The sequence below is a fragment of the Pinus tabuliformis genome, chromosome 2_2, assembly GCF_031772625.1.
Source record: "Pinus tabuliformis cultivar Carrire ecotype Pingquan chromosome 2_2, CPIR1, whole genome shotgun sequence".
Lineage (NCBI taxonomy): Eukaryota > Viridiplantae > Streptophyta > Pinopsida > Pinales > Pinaceae > Pinus > Pinus tabuliformis.
In genome coordinates this window covers 822,718,772-822,732,279 of record NC_142300.1, presented here as the reverse complement: position 1 = coordinate 822,732,279, position 13,508 = coordinate 822,718,772, and the positions used below count along the sequence as shown (strand labels likewise).

General features: G+C 39.0%; 1 pseudogene; it reads left to right on the top strand.

The window, feature by feature from the left end:
• Positions 1–307: 307 nt before the first annotated feature.
• Positions 308–3,170, top strand: LOC149195510 (subtilisin-like protease SBT1.7 pseudogene; annotated as a pseudogene).
• Positions 3,171–13,508: the final 10,338 nt, after the last annotated feature.

Sequence of the window (13,508 nt, the reverse complement as noted above, 5' to 3'; positions counted from 1 at the left end):
TAAACATTTTCATAATTTTTAAATTATATTTAACGAGCAAATCACTCTACGACGAATGTCAAATTTGTCAGATTCCATCCCAATGACGGACGTCAAATTCCATCCCAATCACCCTCTGACGGACGTCAAATTCGTCCAATTCCATCCAAATCAGCCTGTGACGGGCGTCAAATTACATGGTTCCCCTGTGTGGGCGGTGAGCGGTAGGGTGACTTATTTATTGAACGGGATGGGAGGGTAGTTGATGTAGGTGGGCGCCTTGATTTTTCTGTTTAATTCTGTGATAATCAGGCCGTGCAGGGAATAGGGATTAAAGCCGGAGCTGGCAAGTTGTGGAGGGCGCGTGGGGATCTCCGACTGAATGAGGTTTGGCGAGTTGGATAATCCAATGGTTTGATTCCATCGGTGAGCCTTGAGGCCATGTGCTTGTCCTAGAGTCCCCTTTATTGCCTTTTTTGAATAGCACGGAGACCCAAATTTCAAATGGGGCCGAGCGTGGGGCACGTAGGGCTGAGGGAAAGTGGGGTGCAGGCTCTCTTCTGAGTTTTGTGTTTTATATTGTGGGAAGTTGCGGGCAGAAGGGATTTAGATTGGAGAGAAATGCAGATGGAGAAATCTGTGAAAAACTGTTTGGGGGTTCTGCTTGTTCTGGGCTGTTTGGCCTCTGTGTTAGAGGCCAATGGAGGAACCAAAACTTATATTGTGCATATGGCGAAGTCAGAAATGCCTGCTGGTTTTACCAGTCATGAGCATTGGTATGCTTCGGCGCTCAAGTCTGTGTTGAGCGAGGAAGAAGAGCCGAGTATTTTGTATAATTATAATGATGCGTTTCATGGTTTCGCTGCTCGGCTCAATGCTGAGCAGGCCGAGGAGCTGGAAACAACGCCTGGGATTTTGGGAATTTATCCGGAGACTGTGTATGAGCTTCATACAACCCGGAGCCCGACTTTTCTTGGGTTGGAATCGGCTGAATCGGGGCTGTGGCCTGAGAAGGCTAATTTTGGGCACGATGTTGTGATTGGGGTTCTGGACACCGGTGTCTGGCCCGAGAGCCAGAGCTTCAGCGATCGTGGTTTGGGAGCCGTGCCGAGTCATTGGAAAGGGGCTTGTGAAGTTGGAACGCAGTTTAATGCTTCTCACTGTAATAAAAAGCTTATCGGTGCCCGGTTTTTGAGCCGCGGGTATGAAGCTGCGATTGGGCCTATTAATGAGACGGCGGAATTCAGATCCCCGCGTGACCAGGACGGGCATGGCACTCATACTGCTTCAACCGCTGCCGGTGCCGTTGTCGTGAATGCTGATTTGGTGGGCTACGCTAAGGGCACTGCTCGGGGAATGGCTACCCGGGCGAGAATAGCGGCTTACAAGGTTTGTTGGGTCGGCGGCTGTTTCAGCACTGATATTTTGGCGGCGCTAGATAAGGCAGTTGCAGACGGCGTGAATGTGTTGTCGCTTTCGCTTGGTGGCGGGCTCGAGCCTTATTACAGAGATAGTATTTCGCTCGGCACCTTCGGAGCCATGGAGAAAGGTGTGTTTGTTTCGTGCTCCGCCGGAAACGGCGGGCCGGATCCGATTAGTCTTTCAAACGTTGCACCGTGGATAACGACAGTCGGTGCCGGGACTCTGGATAGGGATTTCCCGGCGTATGTCAAGCTTGGTAATGGAATGAATCTCACCGGCGTTTCGCTTTACCACGGTCGCCGTGGTTTGCCCCCGGCTAAACAGATTCCACTGGTGTATTTCGGATCGAACACCAGTGCCGGCAGCAGAAGTTCGACTAATCTGTGTTTCGCTGGTTCTCTGGAACCGAAGCTTGTCGCCGGCAAAATCGTCGTCTGCGACCGTGGAATCTCCGCCCGCGTGGCAAAGGGCCAAGTCGTGAAGTCCGCCGGTGGTGTTGGCATGATTCTGGCCAACACAGACACCAGCGGCGAGGAGCTCGTCGCCGATTGTCATCTTCTCCCGGCGTCGGCTGTCGGTGAAAAACACGGCGACGCTATCAAACGTTACATAGCTTCGACCAAGAACCCGACCGCCACGATCAATTTCGGCGGCACTGTGCTCGGCGTCAAGCCTTCGCCTGTCGTGGCGGCGTTCTCGTCAAGGGGACCGAATCTCGTCAATCCGGAGATCTTGAAACCGGACATTATAGCACCGGGGCTCAATATTCTTGCAGCGTGGTCAGGCGCCGCGGGGCCAACCGGACTGAGCGACGATAGGAGGCGCGTCAAATTCAACATCCTCTCCGGTACCTCGATGTCGTGCCCACATGTAAGTGGCATCGCAGCGCTGATGAAAGGCGCGTTCCCGGAGTGGAGCCCCGCCGCCATAAAATCGGCGCTCATGACCACAGCCTACGTACTCGACAACACCGCCAGCAACCTCGAAGACTCCGCAACAGGCAACGCTTCTAACCCTTTCGACCACGGTGCCGGGCACGTGGACCCTAAAAAAGCTCTCAACCCGGGGCTCATCTACGACATCAGCCCGGACGACTACATAGAATTCCTGTGCAGCCTGAACTACACACCAGCCCAGATCAACAGCCTAGCCAAGCGCCACTACACCTGCCGCAACACACTGCGCGGTCCCGGCGACCTCAACTACCCGGCCATGTCTGCCGTTTTTCCAGTTTCCGAGAACGCCAAGTCAGACATTGTCGTCAAATACACACGGACAGTTACCAACGTCGGTCCCGCCGGCTCACACTACACCGTGAACGTGACCTCCTCGCCGGTGGTGGCCATAGATGTCCAACCGAAAATCCTACACTTCGCACAGGCAAACGAGAAGCAAACCTACAGCGTTACTTTCAGGGCCAAACCGCTGCCAGTTATGTCTGGTCTGATAGAGGCTTCCTTCGGCTCGCTCACATGGAACGACGGAGTACATTCAGTGCGAAGCCCCATAGCTTTCATCTGGCAGCAGGCAGATTCACAGGAGTGAAACCCTTAAAACCCTAAGTCTGAAGTTCGTCTGGTTTCTAATGGCGGACATTTGCTCAAATGTAGAATGTATTATGTAATACATGTGGAAGTCACAGTCGGCTTAAGTTTCATAGAATACATAGTGTGCTCAGATCTTTGCTTTAACATTTACATTTCTTGTACTGTACCTAGAGATCATCTTGGAAATTTTCAGAAAATTAAAAATAAAAACTTTGCAACGCATCCATGTTCATGGTCCTATACTTTCTTGTGTCTCTGTCAGTAATATGTCAAGCGATTTACTGGTTTTTCTGTGTATGTCGCCACTTTTCTGGCATTAAGGTGTTATCTTGATAGCGCTTTACTGCTTTTTTTGTGTTATCTGTCGCCACTTTTTGGGCATCAAGTTGTTATTTTGATAGCGGTTTTCTGGTTTTTCTGTGCATCTGTCGCCACTTTTCTGGCATCAAGGTGTTATCTTGATAACCCTAAATCAATAATGATCAGAAAATGCCAGGGGCAAAATTTCCAATTGCAGAAAGTGCCATGGAACTGAAGGGGCGCTGCAGAGCCGACTCGATTTTTTATTTCTTTGGGGTAGAATTCCGAGATCAGGCCGGTGTCGTGACTTGTGGATTGGTGGAATTTGAAGAGTAAAATGTGCGTAATGGGGCATTTTGCCTGTTAACATTTGCAGTAGCTCGTAAGAAAATAGATATTTCATCAGTAAAATGTTAGTCGGAGGAAAACATGTATTTATGCAAAATGTTAGTAGGAGGAAAACAGGTATTTCATCAGCAAAATGTTAATGGGAAAATGTTAGTTGTGCCAATAGTATATATTTATCTGAATCTGATCATACAAATTATAGTTTTTTATATTTATCTGAATCTGATCAATACACTTATAGTTTTTTTTATCTGAATCTGATCATGCAATTATAATTTTATAAATTTTTGATAAGATTGGAAAGTTCAGTTATTTAGAATTCACATTTGCATAGGAAGTTGCTCAGCATTCAACCTATTAAATGGTAAATATTTATATGAAAAATAGGAAGTTGCCGAGCATTCAACTTATTAAATAGTAAATACTTCTAAAAAAAATTGATGAGAAATAGTAAACATTAGAGTAATATTTTTTGTCATGTCATTTAAATTTAATGATATAATTTTTGTTAAGATTGTAAATGGTAAATATTTATATGAAAAATAGGAAGTTAATGATATAATTTTTGTTAAGATTGTAAATGGTAAATATTTATATGAAAAATAGGAAGTTGCCGAGCATTCAACTTATTAAATAGTAAATATTAGAGTAATATTTTTTTGTTATATCATTTAAATTAATATTAGAGTAATATTTTTCTGTTATGTCATTTAAATTTATTTTTGGTAAGATTGTAAATGGTAAATATTTATATGAAAAATAGGAAGTTGCTGAGCATTCAACTTATTAAATAGTAAATATTTATCAAAAACTGTTATTTAATTTAAATTTAATGATATAATTTTTGGAAAGATTGTAAATTTTTAGTTGTTTAAAATATATTTTGAATGTATAAATAAAATTTTTCAAAGTTTTCAAAATTTGTTTTTGATAAGTCAATTTTGTATTAATTTTTAGTAAGATCGTGATTTTTTAGTTGTTTAAAATATATTTTGAATACATAAATAGAGAATTTTAGGTTTTCAAAATTTGCTCTTGATACATAAATCAATTTTGTGTTTTTTTAACTGTCATCTAGATTTAGTGATATAATTATTTTGGTAAAATTGTAAATTTTATTTGTTTAAAATGTGTTTTTAAATACATAAATCAAGAATTTTAGTTTTTCAAAATGTGCTCTTGAATACATAAATCAATTCTGTTTTTTGGTTTTTGCCAGTGATACAATCAATTTTGTGTTTTCATTTCTACACGAGTTTTAGTAAGATTGTGAATTTTAAAGGTTTAAAATATGCTTTTGAATTAAATTAAAAATTGTAAGTTTTCAAAATGGAGTCTTGAATTACCTAAACCTATTGTGTTTTAAAAACAAATTGATGCATTTAAATTCTGCAAGTTATACAAATAAAACTTATAGTTTCAATAAATACTTATCTGTTTTGGGTCCATTCTGAGGCAATATTGATTGAAAAAAAACAAAACAATCCCCATAGGTGGGCAGATTGTGCAAATAAAACTCATCATTCCAATAAATTCTTACAAAATTATGGAAAAAATACCACATGTAAGAGGTAAATTGCGTCGTAAACATTTGCAACAACCCATTGGAAAACACAATGATTCCTCAAAAACGTTGGGAAACAGAACGGATTCATCAAAAGCGTTGGTTACATTGTCAACCCTTCAGTTTTAGGAATCAAATATTTTTCAAATTCCAACACTGATTATGTCTTTGTTGGGTTCTTGGTATGATGATCTCTGAACCTCACTGATTGTGTCTTTGTTGGGTTCTTGGTATCATGATCTCTGAACCTCTTCTGGTGTACGAAGATATTCTCATTCCAACACTGTATTGTGGTCTTGGTATGAATCTTTTGATGTACGGAGAAAATGAAAATGATAAAAATATGTGGGGATGCACGTGAATGGCACCTCAGATCTAGGATACGTACCAAGGTAGTGGTGGCCATTATTGCAGAAGTTATATTTAGTGGATATAAGTTGGTGTGTATGCCATTATTGTAGAAGTTATATATAAGTGGGTGTGTAAGCATTATTGCGGAAGTTATATATAAGTGGGTGTGTGAGCATTATTGCAGAAGTTATAATTAGGGGATATGGGATATAAGTTGCTGCTTAGCTGGAAAAAATTCAAATCATGGTGTAAATATAAGTTGGTGTGTATATATAACTTGACACTAGAGAGAAATTTTATTTTATTAAATTAATAAGAAAATAAATTATATAAATTTAATTTTTTTTAATAAATTAATTGAGGCAGGCGGAAATGATGGCTTAAGAAACCCCAACAATCACTCTGCGATTCACCTTTTAGATCACAATCTAAATGGACCAATGGTCCAGATTAAATCACATATCGGCAATCGCTATTCCCCCAAAGTCCGATCACCGATCAAATCCTCTTGATCTCCACCGTTGATCTCTTTCCATCAAATCAACGGTTGATTCCTTTTCCCGATAAGTCAACTTGCACGACCCTTTATGATCGTCGATCTGGATCCGTTTGATCTGACACTGTCATAGATTTCAGGTGAGACACATGCACGGAGAATAACTACCCGATAAAGTGGTTTTCTCTCTCTACTTTTGTGCTACATGTCGAACGGTGAATGGGATCGGGCAACTACCTTTCAATATAGTTCACGACTTTTGATCTCCCGAAATACCACTCACTGTTGCGAGACCGCTTCCGCGATCCAACAACCACGATTGTTCACAATCCAATGACCACAATTGAATCGCACGATCGCAAGTCGCAAGTCCACTTAGCTAGGCTCTTTCCGCTTCAGAGTTGCGATGTGATTAAGGTCCATGGACCTGATAAAGTTAAAAGTCTTTGTTTATAATATTTCAAGTCCGGATCTCGGATCTGATCTATGTTTTGCGCTGATTCTTAGTGTAAATTGGATTTTTGCTTGCGGGACCGAAACCATGTAAACACACTTCGCCGATCCGATATCGGTGATCCAACCACTGAGATTAAAGCAGACATCAAACAATAATATCTATATAAAAGCCTCTGGCTTCTATCAATCCTATGATTTAGGCGTGAAACATAGAAAAACAAAGGAATAATCACTCTGCCTCGAATACAAAGAATCTGAAAGCATAACAAGGGTTTCCGCAGGCTTGATAATTAATCATACGCACAACATCATTTATTCACAATAAAACAGTGACAAAGACTCAGCGTTGGCCCGATTACACAAGTAAAAAACCTCTGTTTCAAAACACAATCCACACACTATTTTCGCTCTCACTCCACTTAATCCTTCCTCTCATTACATTTTTCCCTTCATTTTATCAATTGAATATCACTCTATTCTGTGTCTAACAACTCAATCCCTATTTTTAATCAATCTAACAGCAAATATCTAATTTCTAGTTTTACTACACACTTATGCTAACAACTCATCTTTGAACAAAAAATAAGACAATTTCTAACTATTACAATAATGAAATACAATTCATTTTTTGAGAGATTCAACCCTCTCAGTGAAACTGACTTTTGACCAATCATGTCAATGAAATTCAACTTGTTTCGCCGCAACATGTGAACAAACTTTCACATCGCTAGCTAAGTCCAGATGCTCCTGCATTAGACTCCCGGGGAAGAAAAGAATGTCCTTCAAACTTTTAGGACTTACTCCATACTTCTGCAATAATGTTGTTGTCAACCAGTTAGCATCCTCCACTCGCTGTCCTTTCCATTTGACTAGATATTGGAAATAACTCTGTCCTCTAGTTTTTTTGGATACTCTTTTCTACAAAACAACTTCCACTTCTTTCTTTGCTGTCTTTGGCATTTTTTTTTCCGAGTTCACAGTTTGAACTTCATCTTCTGTAGTCTACTCCTGTAGCTTTGTCTCTGTATCCTTGTATGGATACAAATCTGCAACATTGAATATAGGTGATATTCCAATCCCTTCTGGCAATTCAATTTCATAAGCATTACTTGAAAACTTTCTTTTAATTTTACATGGTCCTATTTTTTTCATTTTCAGTTTATTGTAAGTCATAGCAGGGAATCTTTCTTTTCTCAAATACACCATCACTAAATCTCCCACTTGGAATTCTCTCTCTCTCTCTTTTTCATATCTACCCTCTATTTGTATTTGTCGCTACTTTCTTGCAATCTACCTTTGACATCTTCTGTAGTCTTTGTATCTGCTCTACAAACTCTTCAGCTTTTGCACTTCTTGTCTCTTGTTTACCCAAATATCTGAGGTCATACACACCTCTTGGATTCATTCCAAAAACAATCTGAAATGGACTCATTCTAGTACTTCGATTTGGAGTATCGTTGCAAGCAAATTCAGTCTGAGCTAGTGCTAAATCCCACTGCTTAGGATTTTGATACACTAAACTTCTCAATATGTTTCCCAAGCTCTTGCTTACTCCTTTGGTCTGTCCATTTTTTTGAGGATGGTATGCTAAACTAAAACTGAGGTTAGCTCCCAGTTTCTTCCAAAGAGTTCTTTAGAAATGCCCTATAAACTTTGAATCTCTATCAGACAAAATACTTACAGGGAATCCATGTAATCTTACAATTTCTGAAAAAAATAGATTAGCTATATGTGTCACATCACTAGTCTTCTTACAAGCAATGAAATGTGCCATCTTGGAAAATCTATCTACTACAACATAAATGGAAGAATTCCCTCTCTGGGTTTTTGGTAATCCCAAAACAAAATCCATGCTAACTGCATCCCATGGTCGGTCTGGTATTGGCAATGGCTGATATAATCCCGTATCCTGGCTCTTTCATTTAACATGTTGACATATCCTGCACTTCTCAACAAATTTCTTAACATTAGTGTGCATTTTTGGCCAATAATAAAAAACATTCACCTGAGCAAAGGTTTTATCTTGTCCAAAGTGATCAAATAATCTTCCACTATGTTTCTCCTTTATTATGTTTTCCCTCATAGAACATTTTGGAATACACAACTTGTTGCTTTTAAACAATAAGCCTCTTTGAATGAGATAGTCCAACAACTGACTTCTGTTATGAACTATTGGATTCTGAACTGTTGCATAGATATCTTTGAAATCTGCATCATCTTTGTACATTTCAGTCATTTCCTCAAATCTTACAACACCCACTTTGAATTCTTGCACAATAAAACTTACTCTGCTTAATGCGTCAACGATTTTATTCAACTTACCACTCTTGTGTTTTATCACAAAAGTAAAGCTTTGCAAAAATTCTACCCACTTGGCATGTTTCTGGTTCAACTTCGGCTGGTTATTGATGCACTATAAGGCATGATTGTCTGAATACAATATGAATTCCTTTGACAGCAAATAATGTCTCCATTTTTTCAAGGATTGTACAATAGGGTAAAACTCTTTATCGTAAGAAGAATATTTCTTTGCTTCATTCAATTTCTCACTAAAGTATGTTATCGGTCTTTGTTCTTGACTCAGAAGTGCGCCAACTGCGACTCCAATAGCATCTGTTTCAACTTGAAATACTTTTTCAAAATCAAGGAAAACTAAAATTGGTTCCTCTGTGATTTTCCTCTTCAGCAATTTAAAATACCTGTCTGCTGCATCTGTCCACTTAAACGGCGGATTGATCTCCTTAATTGTTTCAAGATTTGGTGTACAAATCTGACTATAGCCTTTGATAAACTTTTTGTAAAAACTTGCAAGACCATGGAAGCTTATTACTTCAAATATATTTCTAGGAATAGGCCAATTCCATATCGCTTGGACTTTCTCTAGATCCATTTTCAATCCTTCTTTAGAAACTACAAATCTCAAGTAAATCAATTCTTCCTTCATGAAACTACATTTCTTCAGTTTTATCAGTAGTTTCTCTTTCTACAGAGTTCTTAAAACCAATTTAAGATTCTCTAGATGTTCTTTTTTACTTTTACTAAAAACTAGAATATCATCAAAATAAACAATAACAAACTTGCCTGCACATTCCTTCAAAACTTCATTCATTAATCTCATGAATGTGCTAGGTGCATTAGTGAGTCCAAAAGGCATCACTAACCATTCATACAACCCATTGTTTGTTTTAAAAGCAGTGTTCCATTTATCGCCTTCTTGAATTCTTATTTGATGATATCCACTCTTCAAATCTATTTTAGTAAAATATTTTGATCCACTCAAGCAATCCATTAAATCATCCATGCGTGGCAAAGGAAATCTATAGCTGATAGTGATCTTGTTTATAGCTCTGGAATCTGTGCACATACACCATTCTCCTCCTTTCTTTGCACTGAGTATTGTTGGTACAACACATGGACTAAGACTTTCTTTGATTAGCCCCTTATCCATCAGCGCTTGCACTTGTCTTCCAACTTCTGCGTTTTCTTGAGGAGTTAATCTGTATGTTGCTTTGTTTGGCAAACTTGCTCCTAGTATTAGATCAATATGACGACTAATACTCCTGATCGGTGGCAACGCATTTGGCAACTCATCCACAATAATATCAGCGAAACCATTCAACAAAGTTTTGATTTCTTCAAGTAAATCATTTAAGTTTGTGGAAGTCAAAATTACCTTAGGTCTCCCTATGACATAGAAATGCATTTCTTCACCTTTTTCAACCTCTTGTAACAACTCCTTCCCACTCATCACCGTAACACTACTTCCAGGTGTTTCTTTGTTAGCATCGTCCTTCAATGGCAGCGATGTATGTTTAGTTCCATCTTTCTCCAGAGTATAAGTGTTTCTCTTTCCATCATGAATAACTTTTCGATCAAATTTCCACGGTCTTCCTAGTAATACATGGCATACATCTATGGGCATTACATCACATAATATCACATCTTTATACATATCAATTTGTATCTCAACCTTGCATTGCTCTGTCACAATAATCTGATTTCATTTCTGTAACCATGACACTCTGTAAGGAGTAGGGTTTATTGTCTTCGCTAATCCGAGCTTACCCACCATCTCTGTAGAAACAAGGTTGTCAGTGCTTCCACTGTCAATTATTACTTTACAACACTTACCTTTTGATTTACAGGTAGTTCTAAATAAATTCTCCCTCTGTGCTGGGTCTTCAATCTCATTCTCTTTCTTAAGCAAAGTCCTCAATAACAGAGATTCTCCTACTTCAAGGGATTTTTTTCTTTTCCATAAGTCGAGGTGGTTCTGGGTTTGCCTCAGCCACATTCGCATTCCTCTGACTTGCTGATTTATTATGAGGACAATCCCACAACACATGTCCCCATTCTCCACATGTATAAAACTGAACATCTCTTCCTCGACATCTTCCTCTGGGCGCAAATCTTCCTCTGTTAAATTCTCCCCTGTGTGGTGGTCTGCTACTTGCGCTACTTGCTTCAGGCTGACGCTGTTGTCCCCTTGGTTTGGTAGTTCCTCTATCTCTTATTGAGCTTCTTCATCTATTCCTCTGAGTCTGTTTTCTCAACATCTTCTCTTCTGCCTTCAAACTTGCTTGATAGGCATCTTCAATAGTCTTTAGACTCAACACGCTGATCTCATCCTGGATATCATACCTTAAGCCATTGATATATCTAACTACCTTCTCCATGTCATCTTCTGCATGTCCTGCTCTAATACTCAATCTATAAAACTCTTGTGTGTATTCCTTAACAGACATTCCTTTTTGCCTTAAATTCTACAATTGTTTAAAAATATTTAACTGATAGTCTTTAGGCATAAATTTGGCTTTCATTTTACTTACCATTTTGCCCCAGTGCTTGATCTTGGACTTCCCTTTCCTCGCTCTGGATGTTTGTAATTCATCCCACCAAATCGTTGCATGATCCTTCAAGCTGGTAACTGCAAATCTCACTTTCTTTTTGTCGTCAGCTTCCTCTTCGTAGTCACCATATTTGTCCATTGAATTGATCCAATCCATTAGCTCTTTTGCATTGAGACTCCCTTCATATGTAGGAATTTCTATCTTTGGTTTTCCTCCTACTTTCGCCAACATCTTGGTAACTCTGGTAGTTTCATTTTCCTCCTCTTCTTCTTCCTCAAAAAATTCTTCTTTAACATTGTCAGCTCCTTCATCAGGTATTCTTTTCTGAGAAGTCTCAATTGTTTCCGTTTTCGTACGCGGACTTCGGATCTCTTCCAGTGGAACTGCATTTGCTTCAGGTATTCCTCGACCAATACCAGCTCCTCTCCTCGGTGGCATTTTCGCCGCAATCAACCTTAACTTCTGCTCTGATACCACAAATGACACAGGCGGAAACAATGGCTTAAGAAACCCCAAAAATCACCCCGCGATTCACCTTTTTATTATAACTCGACCTTTTCCTTTTAAACCGGAATGCCTTTGGAAGAAGGCCAAAACAATGAATTTTACCTTTTAAATTTGGAGTGCTCATCGTACGCCGTAGATCACGATCTAAATGGACCAATGGTCCAGATTAAATTGCATATCGGCAATCGCTATTTCCCCGAAGTCCGATCACCGATCAAATCCTCTCGATCTCCACCGTTGATCTCTTTCCATCAAATCAACGGTTGATTCCTCTTCCTGATAAGTCAACTTGCATGACCCTTTATGACCGTCGATCTGGATCCGTTTGATCTGACGGTTGTCAGAGATTTCGGGTGAGACACATGCACGGAGAATAACCACCCAATAAAGCGGTTTTCTCTCTCCACTCTTGTGCTACGTGTCGAACGGTGAATGGGATCAGGCGACTACCCTTCAATACAACTTACGGCTTTTGATCCGCCCGAAATACCACTTACTATTGCGAGACCGCTTCCGCGATCCAATGGCCACGATTGTTCGCGATCCAATGGTCACGATTGAATCGCACGATCGCAAGTTGCAAGTCCACTTGGCCAGGCTCCTTCCGCTTCAGAGTTGCGATGCAATTGAGGTCCACGGACCCGATAAAGTTAAAAGCCTCCGTTTATAATATTTCAAGTTCAGATCTCAGATCCGATCTATGTTTTGGCCGATTCTTAGTGTAAATTGGATTTTCGCTTGCGGGACCGAAACCATGTAAACACACTTCGCCGATTCGATATCAGTGATCCAACGGCTGAGATTAAAGCAGGCATCAAACAATGAGATTTATATAAAAGCCTCTGGCTTCTATCAATCCTATGATTTAGGCGTGAAACATAGAAAAACAAAGGAATAATCACTCTGCCCCAATACAAAGAATCTGAAAGCATAACAAGGGTTTCCATGATAATTAATCATACGCACAACATCATTTATTCACAATAAAACAGTTACAAAGTCTCAGCCTTGGCCCGATTACACAAATAAAAGACCTTTGTTTCAAAACACAATCCACACATTATTCTCGCTCTCACTCCACTCAATCCTCCCTCTTATTACATTTTTCCCTTCCTTTTATCAATCGAAAATCACTCTATTCTGTGTCTAACAACTCAATTTCTATTTTTAATCAATCTAACAACAAATCTCTAATTCCTAGCGTTACTACACACCTATGCTAACAACTCATCTTTGAACCTAAAATAAGACAATTTCTAATTATTACAATAATGAAATACAAATCATTTCTTGAGAGATTCAATCCTCTCAGTAAAACTGACTTTTGATCAATCAGGTCAATGAGATTCAACTTGTTTAGCGACAACATGTGAACAAACTTTCACATTGCTGGTTAACTCCGGATGCTCCTACATCATTAATTAACAAAATAATTGAGACAAACTTTTAATTTCAAATGAAAAAGATTAATTTTATTAGAATTCAAACAAATTTAATTTATATATATATACACACACGATTAAAAAAATTATAAATAAAGGGAAACCAGGTATGGAAAATTGATAGCTTCTTTGTAAAAAAACAAATAAAACTGAAATAATTTTTTAATTAATAATAATTTAATTTTTTTTAATTAACAATAATTTAATTTTTGTGGTTTAGAAGTTGAATAAATACTTTATCTCAAA